Here is a 16,446-nt window from a genome sequence, read left to right as displayed (position 1 = left end):
TCGGGCTAAGAGGCAGAGGGGAGCAGGGTTCAGGTGGGGCCCCCACTTCTCTGCAGCTTTGCTTCCAGCGCTCGAAAGATGACCACGGGCCCACGCGCCTCCGGCGGGGAGACCCGCCCCACATCCCCAGCGTTTCCCCCCCGCATGGGGGAGGCTCAGGCTCCCCTGGCCTCTGATATGGGCTGCCCGTGCTCAGCTCCTTCCACGCTCTGGAGAGGAGCAGCACCCAGGGGTGGGGCTGAGCCGGGGGGCGCTGGGTGAGGGGTAGAGGCCTCGGGAGCTGAGACCACAGGGACACAGCATGAGGCACCATCCCAGGCATCCCCATGAAAGGAGCAGAACAGGGTTTACCTGGGGTGGGGAGTGTATGGAGAGCGTCTCAGGGTCGGTGGAGATGTATTGCCCTGGTGAGCAAGTGTGGCTAAAACACAGGCCTCGCTGTGAGCAGGATTTGAACCTGCGCAGGTTTGGATTTCGAGTCCAACGCCTTAACCGCTCGGCCCTCACAGCTGTGAGTGACGTGACCCCCTAAGGCCCGAGAAACTGGTAAATAATCACAGTGCCCAGGCCTGAAGTCATCAGAAACACAGAATTCAAACAGGAGACCTGGCTCCCAAAGCACAGGGGGATTTGGGGTTCTCATTGCTTAGCCATGTGGTTAAACATCAAACCAACCCCCTCCTGTGGGGCCTGTAATTGTTGCTATCCCCACTGTAAAGGGAGACAGGGAGAGGTTCACTGACCTGACCAAGGCCACGCAGGGAGTTAGAGCCCAGCTCTGCCCCTCCCTGCTTTATCCTCCCCTGTCCTGACTGTCTCGCTGGATTCCCCTGTTTTTATTGTCTCTTGTCTCTCTTTATAAACAGGACTAAGCCATGATTAGACTGTCAGACGGGAGAATGGGACACGGCTCCCTTCACCTGGACCCTGGATTTCTCATTACTTCAGAGAAACTTCTCAGTGGAAAAATGAATCACATTCAAATGACTACAGATTATGAATTGTTTGCTATTTTTGTTGCCTTGGAACACTGTTCCCCCCGCCCCGCCCCCCAGTCCTCCGCCCCAGCCTCTTCCCCTGAGTCAGGAATTATGTTTTATTGGTTCACTCTGATTTGTTTCATTTTTATGTTCGCATCTCTTGCAACTAATTGGTCAGAACCTTTCACTTCTGAAAGTCCCAGACGCGTGTCTCAGTTTCCCCTCCTAGCTCCCTTCTCGGTACCTTTGATTTTCCTCAGAGTCTCCTTCAGATCACTGGTTTGTTGGCACCAATAACCAGGTCTGATTTCCAGGTCAGGAGACGTGTCCTCCAGCTGCTGGAACTTTCCTTTTTCACATCAAGAAAGAAACAGGTTTTTTCCCAATAATCATGTTTTATTTTATTTTTGTATTTTACTGTGAATTTCTTGCCACTGAAAAATGCTGAATTGAGGGGCCTGGAGAATGACTCTCTGTGTAGCCAGCCACAGAATAGCTACAGCCCCAGCAATGGCTGGGCAAGCTTCCCCGAGGTGTCCCGTCAATGTGCTTCAGCCCTGATTGACTGAGACCAGCTCTGGGGACAGGACGGGAGTTCAGTCCCCGTGGGCAATTCACTCCTCAGCCTCCATCCTTCAGTGACCAATAGATTCCAATGTTCCTGCTGGTCTTTGTTCTGTGGACGTCTGCCCACCTGCAACTGGACCGAGATGAACTCCCCTCAAACCAGCTCATTCCTCACCGGTTTCTGAATGGTCATCACGTCCTACAGACGTTTGCTCACTCCTGCCCTGGGCAGAAGAGAACCCCAGTGCCCTGGAGGTGACAGGCCCGGACTGTGTCCCCGGAGTCCCAGGGCATCATCCCTGCCCTACGGCTGTGGCTGCACTGGGGAGTTTACAGTGGCCGTCTCGAGTGGAGCGGCTGGAAGCCGACGGGAGGGAGCTCTCCACCCTCAACGAGCAGCCGTAGCCATGTTGGCAGGAGAAGCTCTCCCAGCACCATAGCACTGTCCACACCGGCGCTTAGGTCCGTGTAACTTGTGTCACTCAGGGGGTGGCTTATTCACACCCCTGAGCCACATACGTTCTTCCGACACAAGGGGGAGTGTAGACGCAGCCTTAGCAGAGACGCGATTAAGAAAACCGCTTTAGTTTTGTAGGAAATGCAGGAACCCCAGGTTTGTAATAAACCAAAGGAGATTCTGACCAAACGAGTCACCTTCCCCACTTTGCAGTTGTGCCCTGGGATAGTTGTTTTGTCTCAGCCTGTGGCCAGAATAATGAGGTGTGAAGGGGAAGGAGCCAGGCACCTGCCTATGGTGCTTCTGACATCCTAGAGGGGAGAAAGGAGAAAAGACGCTCAGTCCCCCATGCCACTCACACAGGGGGTGGGAACTTTGGTGGTAATTTAAAGAGAATCAAGGGGCTCAAAGAGAGACAAAGGTGTTAACGTGACCCTGTCACTGTCCAACATTACACAGGTGAAACAAGGCTTGCAGTTTGGGCTGCTGTACAGAACAAGCGTTCAGGCTGAAAAGTGACATCGTTTCTTGCAATTTCAGGAAAACCCCAAATCAAACAAACCCCCACAACAACAGGCACCTGAAAAAGTACTGCCCCTGACTTCACCTTTCCAAGGTCTTCTCAGCACTCTCTCCCGCCCCAAGGGAGAATCCTACACCTTGACAAACAAACCAAATTCAGGCCCTAATGCAGCTCTCCCTCTGCAGGATGTTGGAGAAAACACAGGTGAAAAAAACTTCCAAGGTAAGCTGCAAACACACTTGCATCGTAAAGGAGACTCATGCCTGAGTCCAACAAATCCTTTGGGAACTCGAAGGAAGCCGCATTCCAGAGGAGTTTCCAAAGACAAACCACCAGCCACACACCCAGGCAGAAGAAGCTTGGACACGGGAAGGGGCAGCAGCAAACACACCCTGGGGGAGGACTTGTCCGGGAGCTGCAGCCAGGCCTCTTGGCACCCAAAGTGAGAATCAGACCCTTACAACAACAAGCCACATTTGGCCATTGCTGAAATTGTCAGGCCTCAAAATTTTGGGCCAGAAACCAAAAGCCAAATCTAGCTTTAAAACTCAACCACTTGGAAATGGCACTTCTAGCGTGGCACCAGACCGTAGGCGACCGTCTGTGTGCGTGTGGTTGGCTGCCAATAGGTAGAATCCAGGGCCTGCATCTTCGCTTCCCACAGCAGGAGATTTTGAGACCCTGACAATTAGGGGAAGAACAGGCAGGCCGTGGCTACACTTGCAGATGTACGGTGCTGTGAGTCAAACCTGCCTTCCTACAGCCGAGCAGGGGAAGCGCTGCAGCCTGTCCACACTGGCAGCTGCCAGCCATCCCAGCATTCACGTGGCTGCAACGTGCTTTTCCAACGGGGGGTGGGGGTGGAGTGTGACAGGGAGTGTGGGGGGAGAGAGAGTGGGTTTTGGGGGGCTGACAGCGTGCTGTCTTGTAAGTACAGACCTCCCTCCCTCCCTCCCCCGCCTGTCTCTCACTCACTGAAAGCAAACGGCCGTTCTTTCTTTTTTTCTCATAGACGAGATAAGCAGCTGCTCGCTGAAATGGACCCCAACCCCGCCTCGCTCTGCAAGCAAACAGGAGCGGCTGGGGCTCCAAACGGAGCCCCCCGCCTGCCTCTCACTCATTCAAAGCCAACAGGAGCGGTGTGTGTTTGTTTGATAAGCAGCCCCGAAACGGAGCTTTGAAATGGCACGGCCACGTCCGGAGTTCACAACCAAACAAGAGAGGATGTGTCAGTTAAAAGGATTATGGAGAGTTTCCGGAGGTCAATCAGTGCCTAATAACCTTACTCCCCGTTTACACTGGAGCTGGAGCATCTCAGCCGATGTGCAACAGCTGTTAATCCTCTCGGGGAGGTGGAGTACCAGGAGCGCTCCAGCCAGGGAGTCAGAGCGCTCTGCATGCCTTGCCAGCGTGGACGGGGAGTAAGGTGGAGCGCTCTGGGAGGCTTTATTGCGGTGTAACATACAAGTGTAGCCAAAGCCGTAGATAAAAACCCAAAGAAAGTATCAAGAGTTCTCCTTCCTGGCTGAGCTGGGTGCGTTGTCCAGGTCACCGATGGTCATTCTGGGGAGGGATGTGGGGCTGATTCAGTTTGGGGGGGTTGTTCTGGGGAAGGATGTGGGTCTCAGATATCTGGAGGATTGGCCCAGAGCCCAGTCTTTTGGGGGCACAGCTGGTGGTCCTGATCCTAGTCTGTCTGCCTCTCTTCTGGCAGAGAAGGCCAAGCCAGGCGAGTACGAATAATGATGCTGTAAATAAAATGGAATAAAGTTGTGGATGTTTTTATTTTTAAAATATTTTTCACACTTTTCAATCTGCCCCAATTTCATCAGGCCCTGGTAGTTCCTATGAGAAATGTGAAGGATGAGATATTTGTAACTGTTCCCTCTTAGTGGGAGCAACAGCTGGCTGGGGTTTTGGCGGCTCAGGCTTTTGTTCCCTGGTTTTACCCACTGTGGTTTCTTTTGCATGTTTTCTTTCATAACGTATCAGATGTACCTGTGTGTAACTTTTTGCCCTAGGGCTGCCATTGCTGGGAGCCCCCTCCATTTAAACTTGTAAATATTGTAAATAAAACCGGTACAGCTGTGTGCTGTGTCAAACACAACTCCTGTGTCAATCTGCTGGCCCAAGGGGGCCCACAAATGTGTTGGGAACCAGGCCCACAAAAGGTTAATCTGGCCCTGTGTGGGGGAGCCTGTGTGTCTCAGCACACTGTCTCTTTAAGCCAAGCACTCCTGAGCCTGAAGACTTGCAGCTCCCACTCCTGAGTCAAAGGCCTCAGCGCAGACAGGCTCCTGCCCCGTGCTCCCCAGCTCAGCGGAGACCCACCTGGGCACGGCCACCTCTCGTAGCGGGCGGAATCCCCCAGTGCCCGGCCAGCCGTGCATCAGCTTCCCAGCGAAAGGGAGACTTACGTGTAAACACGGGGCTTGCAGCCTCTGCAGTGCCGGCTGCCGCGGAGCCGGTGTAGAGCTTGGCCCAGGCTAGCATCAGCAGGGGAGCTGACTGTGCAGATCTCTGGGGCCGCAGGCACTGACTTATTTTTCCTGGGGATGCCACCTCCGCCACTTCCCCCAGGTCCCACCCTGGCTCCTTCCCCTCCCCATAGGTCCCTGCCTGCCCGCCCACCACTCCCCCCTCCCCGAAGCCCCTTCCCCAGCTGCCAGACAGCTCAAACAGCTGATCAGCAGGGGCCAGCCCAAGAGCTGTGGCTGGTGGGTGCTGAGCACCCGCTATGTTTTCCTGTGGGGGCTCTGGGTCTGGAGCACCCTCTGCGTCGGCACCTGGGCTACAAATCGGTCAGGCCCCACCTGAGTGCAAAGGGACTGAATGGAAGAAGGAGGCAATTTCCTCCAGTCTAGGCAGGTGTCTAAAGCCTCCTCTCGGCAGATCAGGTGTGTGTGTGGGGGGGGAGCTTGTGTGGGACACTGTCCCAGCCACGTGCCAGTCCGCTTCCCCTAGCTGCTGCTGTTTGTGGCAGGAGTGTGCAGAAGGGGAAGTGAGAGCCCGTGAACCTGGGGAAGGAGAAGTGAGTGTTTCTGCTGTGGGGAGCCTGGCCCGCAGCCGCCGCTCTCTGCTCTGCCTTCAGAAAGGGGCAGCCAGAGAGCAGTGGCTCTCAGCCGAGTGCCCGGATCTGAAGGCAGTGCTACCAGCAGTTGGGAGGGATGGCTACGGGGGAGGGGCTAAGACAAATTTTGGGATTGCTGTGGACCCTGCAAGCTCCCCCTAGAGCCGCCCCTACCCCTGCCCCACAGGGCCCCTCTGCTCTTCCTGCAGCTGCAGGTCTCCTTCGTCCCTCTCATCCCTGATGCTGCTGAGAAGGGTGCAGAGGAGCTTCCAGGGGCTATACAGGTGATGAGCCATGGTGCTGGATAGATGGGAGTCCTCCAGGATCAGAGAGACTGGGCTAACTGCAGCGAGAGAAGCCTGTATTTTTCATGCTCACCGGACTCCCTGTTGTCTCAGCGACACAATCCGAGCCTGGGCGATCAGAGTCATCCTGGACTAGAGAGGACTGTGACCAAAAAACTGCAAAATTCCTGAAGCAAGGAGATGGGCTTCTCCGCCTTGATCGCTCCCTTGCTTTAACAGAAGAACGGCCAGACGGGGTCAGGCCAAAGGTCCATCTAGCCCGGTGTCCGACAGGGGCCAGTGCCAAGTGCCCCGGCTTTCGATGGTTTTGCAGACCCAACAGAGTAAGGAGCACAAGTCCCATTGACTGGGAGCAAGACCTGTGCACCGAACTCTGTTTGCAGTTTTGAAAATACAACCCTAAGTATTTAACCACAGACCAGACAATGGATAATTTGGCGTGAGGACTGTGGCTATGCTTCTGATTTGCTTATGTTTATTTTATATAGGTGAAGGAAGAAGTGAGAAAGCCAGAACATTCCAATTGACTTGAGTGTCCAAATAGGGTGACCAGATGTCCCGATTTTATAGGGACAGTCCAGATATTCGGGGCTTTTTCTTATGTAGGTGCCAGTTACCCCTCACCCCATCCCGATTTTTCACACTTTCTATCTGGTCACCTTGTGTCCAAATATCTTAGGACAGGAGGCTTTGCAAATTTCAGTTTGCCACATAGACCAGAGAAGAGTGACAAACCGTCGGTGGATCACCATTAGAACATGATGGCCCCTTGTGAATTATGAAAGGAGCTGAAAGTGCTTGGCAGGACTAGCTAATCTATGGAAGAGCTCATGGGATGTTCCTATGATTAAGGCTGCTTGAAAATTTTGTTGGTTTTGATGAAAAACTGCGGTTTTGATTTAAAAAAGTTTTCACAAAAAACGTCTGCCATCCGTTAATGGTTTTGATATTTTTCATGCAAAAAAACCAATAAAAATAAAAGCTCCAAAGCTGAACTATTTCATCAAGAAACCAAACAGATCGATTTGGGCATGCCACTACTATGTCCCATGGGAGATGTCGTGGGGTTGCTTGATGTCCCCTTTTTATTGTGCAGGCTAGGTTCCCCAGATGGACTTCATCTCCCATGATGCATCATGGTTATTGGACTCCCCTAATTCAATGACTCATGCAAAGGAGAGACCGTGGTGCATTGTGGGAGAGTCCTATCAGGGAGCCCTGTCGATGGATGCAGGAGGAACGCAAATTACAACTCCCATGCAGTGACATTTCCAAATTGAAATACTTTGGGGTTTGGACAAAATAGTTCGGTATTCAATTTTTCATTGAAAAGTTGAAACTTTCAGGAGGGAAGGGAAGGAGTGGGTACAGGTTCTTGAAGGAATGTATAGTGAGCTGTGTAGTTACTGGCTGTCTCACTGAAGGAAGTGCAAAGGAGTGAGTGATATGGGTGAGAAAGTTCCATCACAGGCCTTTTGATGTTGCTGTCTATGTGGTTAGTGTGCTGGATATGATGTCTGGTAACATAGAATATCAGGGTTGGAAGGGACCTCAGGAGGTCATCTAGTCCAACCCCCTGCTCAAAGCAGGACCAATCCCCAAGTAAATCATCCCAGCCAGGGCTTTGTCAAGCCTGACCTTAAAAACTTCTAAGGAAGGAGATTCTACCACCTCCCTAGGGAACGCATTCCAGTGTTTCACCACCCTCCTAGTGAAAAAGTTTTTCTTAATATCCAACCTAAACCTCCCCCACTGCAACTTGAGACCATTACTCCTTGTCCTGTCCTCTTCTACCACTGAGAATAGTCTAGAACCATCCTCTCTGGAACCACCTCTCAGGTAGTTGAAAGCAGCTATCAAATCCCCCTTCATTCTTCTCTTCTGCAGACTAAACAATCCCAGCTCCCTCAGCCTCTCCTCATAAGTCATGTGTTCTAGACCCCTAATCATTTTTGTTGCCCTTCGCTGGACTCTCTCCAATTTATCCACATCCTTCTTGTAGTGTGGGGCCCAAAACTGGACACAGTACTCCAGATGAGGCCTCACCAATGTCGAATAGAGGGGGATGATCACGTCCCTCGATCTGCTGGCTATGCCCCTACTTATACATCCCAAAATGCCATTGGCCTTCTTGGCAACAAGGGCACACTGCTGACTCTATCCAGCTTCTCGTCCACTGTCACCCCTAGGTCCTTTTCCGCAGAACTGCTGCCGAGCCATTCGGTCCCTAGTCTGTAGGGGTGCATGGGATTCTTCCGTCCTAAGTGCAGGACTCTGTACTTGTCCTTGTTGAACCTCATCAGATTTCTTTTGGCCCAGTCCTCCAATTTGTCTAGGTCCCTCTGTATCCTATCCCTGCCCTCCAGCGTATCTACCACTCCTCCCAGTTTAGTATCATCCGCAAATTTGGAGAGAGTGTGTAACCCTTCTGCCAGGCCAAGTTGATAGCAGCAAGGGCCGGGTTCAGTACACAGGGGTTCCCTCTCATTAAAGCAAATGCAAAACTGGCTCGAGCCCCCACCCAGTGACCTGGGAAAATCTTACACACCCCCTGGGCGCCTCAAGGAGGCAATACTTCCCCTCTCGCAAGCACGGCGTCTCAGTGTAGTAGAGAATCTTTAATAACATGAGGTAAACAACATCAGCATTAAATTGGGGAAACACCACAACTAGTGTTCATTAACCAAACCATGAACACCGACCCACCCCAGAAAAATTGGGCCACATCCTTTCCCTTAGGCCCTTGAGTCCCAGAACCCAAACGTCTCTTGAGTCCAGCAATCCACAAATCACCCAAAGTCCAAAAAAAAGTCCATCCCCGGAGTTCAAAAGTTCATCTGCAGAGTGTTACTCCCCAGTCTGGCCGAAATGTGCCTGGGTGTGGGGGGGGGAAGAGGTAAGGGGCACCTTACGTGTCCTGAAGCTGACTGCCCCACAGGGCTCTGCTCCGCTCCACCACGACCGCCGTCTCACGACCGGCTCCGCTCAGCTCGCCGTCTCACGAACACACCGCCGTCTCACGACCGGCTCCGCTCAGCTCGCCGTCTCACGAACACACCGCCGTCTCACGACCGGCTCCGCTGCACACTAGATCTTCCGGCTCCCCACTACTTGACACCGTGCTCAGTGATTTCAGCTCTCAGTGATTTCAGCTCATAGTAGTGGGAGCCTTAGTGCTGGTGCACCATAAGGCTGAAGTGAATTCAGCACAGTACCTGTAACAAACTCTTAATAGACCCAGAATTAGCTCTGACGTTCCACAGTGGAGAGAGACAGAGGTGCAATTGGTGCTTCAGGCCCTCACAAAGGGGCCTACACCACCAGGCACTAATACCTGTCTCAAGTCTCTCTCAATTCACAGAGTTTTGGAACCCATGTCCCTTGCCTAGTGAGTGCTACTCAGTTGATGGTGAGTCCTCCATCATAACAAAAAGGCCAAGTACAGTTCCAAGCACAGTTCCCATAATCAGGGTACTAACAATTTATTCTTCCCGCCCCAATAACAGAGACACTGGGGATCCCACAGCAGCCAAAGTGACCATTTGGGCAGTTATGGCCTCATTCTAGGTGGGGTGGGTGTGCCTATGCAAATGAGATCAGCCCCTGAAGTTCTTTTCCACAACTTGCCACACCTCACCACCAGATGTCAGGGTGGAGCCCACCCTGTCTCTGCTTATATCCTCCCCCCAGCCGAGAATTTGGCGTCCCGACAAATCATACTCCCTTTATACCAACTCATTGGTTTCCTCCAAAGGGCCTCAGAAAGCCCACTTTGGCTTCCACAATCCTGTGTGCTAAATGTATTGGCTCCTCACTAGTCACCCCAGGTGTATCATAAGTTAACCGTTTCACTGGTCTTATCACCCTGTCTCGTCTATTGAGAATCTCTGTTGCCGAGGTAGGGGGAACGTCCTCTTGAGTGACGGATGGAGAGGCTTCCCTGGAGGGTCCCTCGGCTACTGGCATAGGCCCCTGCACTCCTAGTTCTAACGCTGGAGGGTCCAAGGTGCCCAGGACATCCGCTACCTGTGTGTCTCCACTGGCCAATAACCTGTGTGTGTCATCACACGGGGGTCTCATCAGCGGCACAGGAGTGTCAGAAATGGGCCTAAATAATTCCGCCATTGGGTTTAGGGTGGAAAAGGGGGAACTCTCATTTGGTTCAGCTGGTCGAGACTGAAATCTTGTTTCCATCCCAGGATACACCAGGGTTGTGTCTTCCTCCTCAGACTCACTCTCAGATGTGCAGAATAGGGGTAAGTTAGCTGCAGGGGGCCCACTGTCTGTGTTGGATGGCAGCTTTGGTCTAGCACTTCTGTTCTGCCCGGCCGCCCTGTCATGGCCCATCTCATAAGGGGTGCTTACCAATTCCCCCACAGGGAGCAAAAGGTTTCTATGCACTGTCTTTATTTGCCTTGGACTGTCTTCAGGTTTGATCTTGTAGACCGGCAGATCTCCCAGCTTTTCCATCACCAGGTAAGGTATTGCCTTCCATCTGTCAGCTATCTTGTGTTTGCCAGCAATACCCAAATTTCGCAGCAGGACTCTGTCCCCCGGCTGGAGCTCCTGCGAACGCACTCTAGCATCATATCGATGTTTGTTGCGGTCTGCGTTCTTCCGAGCCGCAGCGGTAGCTAAGCGATAAGCATCCCGCAGCTTTTCTCTTAGTCGGGATACATATTGCTGATGAGTTTCATAGCTATCTCCATCCTCTGATACACCAAAGCACAAGTCTATGGGTAATCTTGGTTCTCGCCCAAACATCAAGAGATATGGGGTGACTCCCGTAGCATCGTTCTTTGTGGCATTGTAGGCATGCACCAGAAATGCGACATGCTGGCTCCAGGTTGCCTTCTGCTCTGGTCGCAAAGTTCCCAACATATCTAATATGGTTCGATTGAACCTCTCTGGCTGAGGATCACCTTGGGGGTGGTAAGGCGTTGTCCTAGACTTTTTAATTCCTGCTATCTTCAGCACCTCCTTCAGAAGGTGACTCTCAAAATCCCGCCCCGATCAGAGTGTATCCGAGCCGGGAATCCACAGACTGAGAAATATTTGTCCCACAATACTTGAGCAACGGTGGTGGCCCTCTGATCACGTGTGGGATATGCTTGTGCATACCGTATAAAATGGTCAGTCACTACTAGAATGTTTCCAACATTCCTCTTGTCTACCTCTACAGACAAGAAATCAATGCATACCAATTCCAAAGGTTTGTTGCTGGTGATGTTCTTGAGATATGCAGCCCTCGTGGGCAGAGTTTTCCTTTGAACACATCGAGCACAAGTCTCACATTTCCTGCGAACATCTTCAGCCATTCGGGGCCAATAGAACCTACTACGAATAAGTTCCAGGGTCCTCTCCATCCCTAAATGCCCAAAGTCATCATGCAGGGCCCTCATGGCCAGGGCTCTGTACTTTTTTGGCAGTACTAGTTGTGCTCGTTGCTTTTGTAAAGAGTCGGTGGTCATTCGGTGTAGCACTCCCTGAATCAGTTTTAATTTGGTCCATTCTCTCAATAGTAGTTTACCCTCCGGGTTAGGTGGGACAACCGCAGCCGGGCTTCGCCCCTCCCTTTTGGCAAGTAGTGTATCACGAATGTCAATATCTTGCCGTTGGGCTTCTTGCCAGTCAGCCGCATTGAGCATGGGCAAAGGAGATTGGTCCAATGCAATATAGTTCACTGAAGCAGAAGGCATGCATTCAGGGGCAGGCCCAAAGCTTCTGCAATACATCCCTGAAGGCTCTCACAGGCCTCTGGCTCTCGACGACTCACACTGCAAATAGCTCTCACTCCATCTGTGGGTATCACAGCAACTTCTGGAGCCTGCGGACGCCTGGACAATGCATCTGCATCTACATTGCTTCTCCCTGATCGGTACTGAATGCTAAACTCATAGCTAGCCAAGGCGGCCACCCATCTCTGCCCTGTAGCATCCAGCTTAGCACTTGTTAACACATAAGTCAGTGGATTGTTGTCTGTCCACACCTGGAACTGAGCACCATACAAGTAGTCTCGAAATTTCTCAGTGATGGCCCATTTCAAGGCCAAGAATTCCAGCTTGTGGGTGGGATAATGAGTTTCACTATCAGACAATCCTCGGCTGGCAAAGGCTACAGGTTTATGTTTGCCTTCCACTTCCTGGTACAGGACTGCTCCCAGACCCTCCAAACTGGCATCAGTATGCAGGATAAATGGTTTGCTTGGGTCAGCAAAAACTAGGACTGGAGCATGAGTTAGGCAAGTAATGATTTCTCGAAAAGCCCTTTCACATCTCTCATCCCACCGTGGCTCAAATGGTGCAAAGGGGCCATAGTTTCTCTGCACAGGAGGCTTTGGGAACCTCCCCTTATTCTTGGTCTTAGATTTGTTCTTGCTGGACTGATGTCCCCTGGTAAGATCATTCAGAGGCTTTACAATCGTAGCATAGTTTTTCACAAATCTGCGGTAGTAGCCACTAAATCCAAGAAAGGTCTTGAGTTCTCTATAGTTACTTGGACGTGGCCATGTAGTGAGTGCTTCTATTTTATCAGGATCAGTACTCACACCCTCTTGGGATACGATGTGACCCACATACTTCACTGAGGTTCTGCAGAACTGGCATTTGTCAATTGAAAGCTTCAGACCATAATCCTCCAACCTATCAAGCACTTTAAGAAGTCTTTCTTCATGCTCCTCTAAGGTTCTTCCAAACACAATCAGGTCATCCAAATAAACTAACACTTGCAGTAAATTCATGTCTCCCACAACTCTCTCCATGAGACGTTGAAAGGTGGCAGGTGCTCCAGAAATCCCTTGGGGCATGCGTTCGAACTGATAAAACCCTAATGGGCAGATGAAGGCTGTCTTCTCCTTATCTTCTTCTCCCAGAGGGATCTGGTAGTACCCACTCTAAGATCCAACACAGAGAACCACTGGCTTCCCAGCAAACAGTCTAAGGCATCTTGCACTCGAGGCATAGTGTACTGGTCGACCACAGTACGGCTGTTTAGGGTGCGGTAGTCAATACACATCCGGATTTTCCCATTCTTTTTGCGGACTACCACAATGGGTGAGGCGTATGGGCTGCGGGACTCTGTAATGATGCCATTCGCAGCCAGCTCCTGAAGATGATGTCGCACATCTTCCATCTCAGAGAGAGCAATCTTCCTAGATCTCTCCCTGAAAGGTCGAGAGTCATGTAGTCTGATATTGTGCTCTACTCCTTTTGCACATCCCACATCCCACTCATGCAGTGAGAACACCTTGGATCTTTCACAAAGTTTCTTCCTCAGGCGATCTTTCCAGTCCTCGGACACTGGTGAATCTCCAAAGTCAAACTTTGCTGGGTCTATGGTCGGAACTTGAGTTTCACACTGGGGTTTTACAATCGACTCAGGCTCAAAGAGGTCTGCTATCTTTTGTCCTCGCCTCACAAAAATATCACGACTTGTTCCGTCAGCAATCAGTATAGTCACCTCTTCCTGGGCTTCAGCAGGTAGGGTTATGACTCCACTAAGAACCAGCACTCCTTCAGGGAGCCCTCCCTCGGTCGGCTGCTCTACCACTGCTAATGTTCTCTTATTGCCTTTCAGGCAGGTACTCATGACAATCACCTCCCTTTCTGTCATTGCAGGCACCACTAAGGGGACCGGGCCTGCGTACCTCAGTGCTCCCACCGGCAAATCAGGCATCACTCTTTTTGCGTCCTCAATTTTTCTGTAGGCTGCAGCACAACGTGTGTGTATCACTAAGGTATTCAGGTATTGGTCCCCTGCTCGCTGTCTGTAGTAATCTGCAAGTACCTTAAAGAGGCTGGAGTTGGTCCCTATCAGCACGGACGCATCAGAGACACCTTTAGGGTCAGGGCATATTAAAGCTGCAGTGTCCACCTCCTGTCTTACCCCAGCGATCTCTTCTGGGAATTCCAGGTGTACAATGACATACCCCTGATACGGGTATTCATCCATGCTGAGACCACACAGGCCAAGCCCTGTCAAGGGCTGTATAGGCAGATGCATAAGCATCTGCTGGTAGAAAGACTGGAATATGATAGTCACTTGGGATCCCGTGTCAAGCACTGCTCTACATTCTGTCCCTTCAACCTTTACAGTGACCTCAGCTCGAGGTCCTATCAATCCTGGTGGGGTTCGGGTGGCATGGTTCTTCGCAGTGGAGCCTCCAAACCCTGCAGGCCTAGGCGGCTCCCTTCCCAGGCCCTGGGGCCGTTTCCCGACTTTCCCCAGGTGGTCCTCAGCTTTTGGTATACTAGCGGGGGATTCTCTGCATTCTGACACCTGGCAGCAATGTGCCCACCCTGGCCACACCGGTAGCAGAAGAAGGATTGCCCTTTCCCAGGTTGCCGGGGTGGGGCAGAGGTTCTAAATGTAGTCTTCTGGACCGTGGTAATGGGGGGTTCCTTGTACGCTGAAGTCTTTGCTGAATCGATAGTATTCTCTAGTTCAGCCACTTTCTGTGTCAGGACCTGCACTCGTTGGGTAAGTTCCTCTTGAGGATTCACCATCAGCGCCTTGGGCGTTCGTATGGATGTTGTGGCAGTTGCCTGGTGTGGCTGAACCTCCCAAACCTCACCAGCTGCCTGCCTCTCTTCCTCCTCTCGGACCTCTTTTATCAGTCGAGAGTAACCCGGTGGATTGTCTTGGCGCTCCCTTGATCGAAGGTGGAGAAGGATTGGGTTCTGATATTGAATTCCCCTCACAATCTGAGCCAATCTAGTCCGGTCCATTTGCTCAACCGCTACTGCTCCCCTCATGATGGCTCTCTGTAATAATTTCTCCAACCTCTGTATGTAGGCAGAAACTTTCTCTCCCTTTTGTTGCCTGGCATTGAGGAACTTGCAATAAACATCCTCTGAGCCCTCGGTTCTCCCAAAGGCATGATCAAGGGCCTCTAGGCAGTCCTTTACCTTGACCCCAGGGTTACTGAGCTTCAGGGTGCGAATCACATCTTGGGCTGGCCCCCTGAGGCACTCTACTAGTCGCCTTCTCTTTTCAGCATCAGGTACTGCCCACTCCTGCAGCATTTCAGTGGTGTGTTCCAGCCAGGGTTCAAATGCTTCCTCCCCAGGTATTGGGGTGGGACCCCCAGAAAACAACCTCAGTTTACGATAGGGGCTTGACTCAGGGTGGGGTGGCACAACCTTCTCTAATGCTTGCCCCAAAGCCTTCACCCACTCATCAGGTGATGGAGCAGCCTCCCGGGTTGGGACTCCTGGGTCAAGGCCCAACAGACCCGGCATATCAGCCAAGGTCTTCCCCTCTTTCCCCAAAAAGGCTGACATTTTCTTTAAAAACTCCACTTCAGATGCAGGAGCTGGTGAGGGCTGGCTCCCAGTAGTTATTACCTTCCACTCACCATCTTCCACTGCTATCGTGCCTGGAACCTGTAGAGGGTCCACAGCCGACGGCAGCTCACACAGTACAGCAAAATCTCCGTCCTCCCTCACAAACATGCGCCCACGCATTTTACACTTACTCAGGTACTCAGTGGATGCCCTTAAGGCAGGCTCTATTGAGCCTTCATCGAATGCCTCCGGCACCCTGGTCACCAGGACACAGTTCCTAGGGTTAATATTCATCCCCCTGCACCAATCCTCTAGCAAATGTAGGGCCATTATACAAACTGTAATTTCTTTCCCAAATATAACAGATCAAAACAACAACAACCAGATTCTGGGTTTTCCCAATTTAATGACTCACCTAAGATGTGCTTGCGAGGGGTACTGACCCAGTCTCGATCCCGGACGAGCCCCCAAAAATGTAACCCTTCTGCCAGGCCAAGTTGATAGCAGCAAGGGCCGGGTTCAGTACACAGGGGTTCCCTCTCATTAAAGCAAATGCAAAACTGGCTCGAGCCCCCACCCAGTGACCTGGGAAAATCTTACACACCCCCTGGGCACCTCAAGGAGGCAATACTTCCCCTCTCGCAAGCACGGCGTCTCGGTGTAGTAGAGAATCTTTAATAACATGAGGTAAACAATATCAGCATTAAATTGGGGAACCACCACAACTAGTGTTCATTAACCAAACCATGAACACCGACCCACCCCAGAAAAATTGGGCCACATCCTTTCCCTTAGGCCCTTGAGTCCCAGAACCCAAACGTCTCTTGAGTCCAGCAATCCACAAATCACTCAAAGTCCAAAAAAAAGTCCATCCCCGGAGTTCAAAAGTTCATCTGCAGAGTGTTACTCCCCAGTCTGGCCGAAATGTGCCTGGGTGTGGGGGGGGGAAGAGGTAAGGGGCACCTTACATGTCCTGAAGCTGACTGCCCCACAGGGCTCTGCTCCGCTCCACCACGACCGGCTCCGCTCAGCTCGCCGTCTCACAAACACACCGCCGTCTCACGACCGGCTCCGCTCAGCTCGCCGTCTCACGAACACACTGCCGTCTCACGACCGGCTCCGCTGCACACTAGATCTTCCGGCTCCCCACTACTTGACACCGTGCTCAGTGATTTCAGCTCTCAGTGATTTCAGCTCATAGTAGTGGGAGCTTTAGTGCTGGTGCACCATAAGGCTGAAGTGAATTCAGCACAGTACCTG

General features: G+C 51.8%; 1 non-coding gene across 1 annotated transcript; it reads right to left on the bottom strand.

Moving 5' to 3' along the window:
• Window positions 1–436: 436 nt before the first annotated feature.
• On the bottom strand, window positions 437–510 carry TRNAS-CGA (transfer RNA serine (anticodon CGA)). Its single transcript has one exon. It is a non-coding gene; the product is annotated as a tRNA-Ser (tRNA).
• Between the last annotated feature and the right edge of the window lie 15,936 nt (window positions 511–16,446).

The sequence above is a fragment of the Eretmochelys imbricata genome, chromosome 11, assembly GCF_965152235.1.
Source record: "Eretmochelys imbricata isolate rEreImb1 chromosome 11, rEreImb1.hap1, whole genome shotgun sequence".
In the NCBI taxonomy this organism is placed as follows: domain Eukaryota; kingdom Metazoa; phylum Chordata; order Testudines; family Cheloniidae; genus Eretmochelys; species Eretmochelys imbricata.
This window is presented reverse-complemented; position numbering and strand designations above follow the sequence as displayed.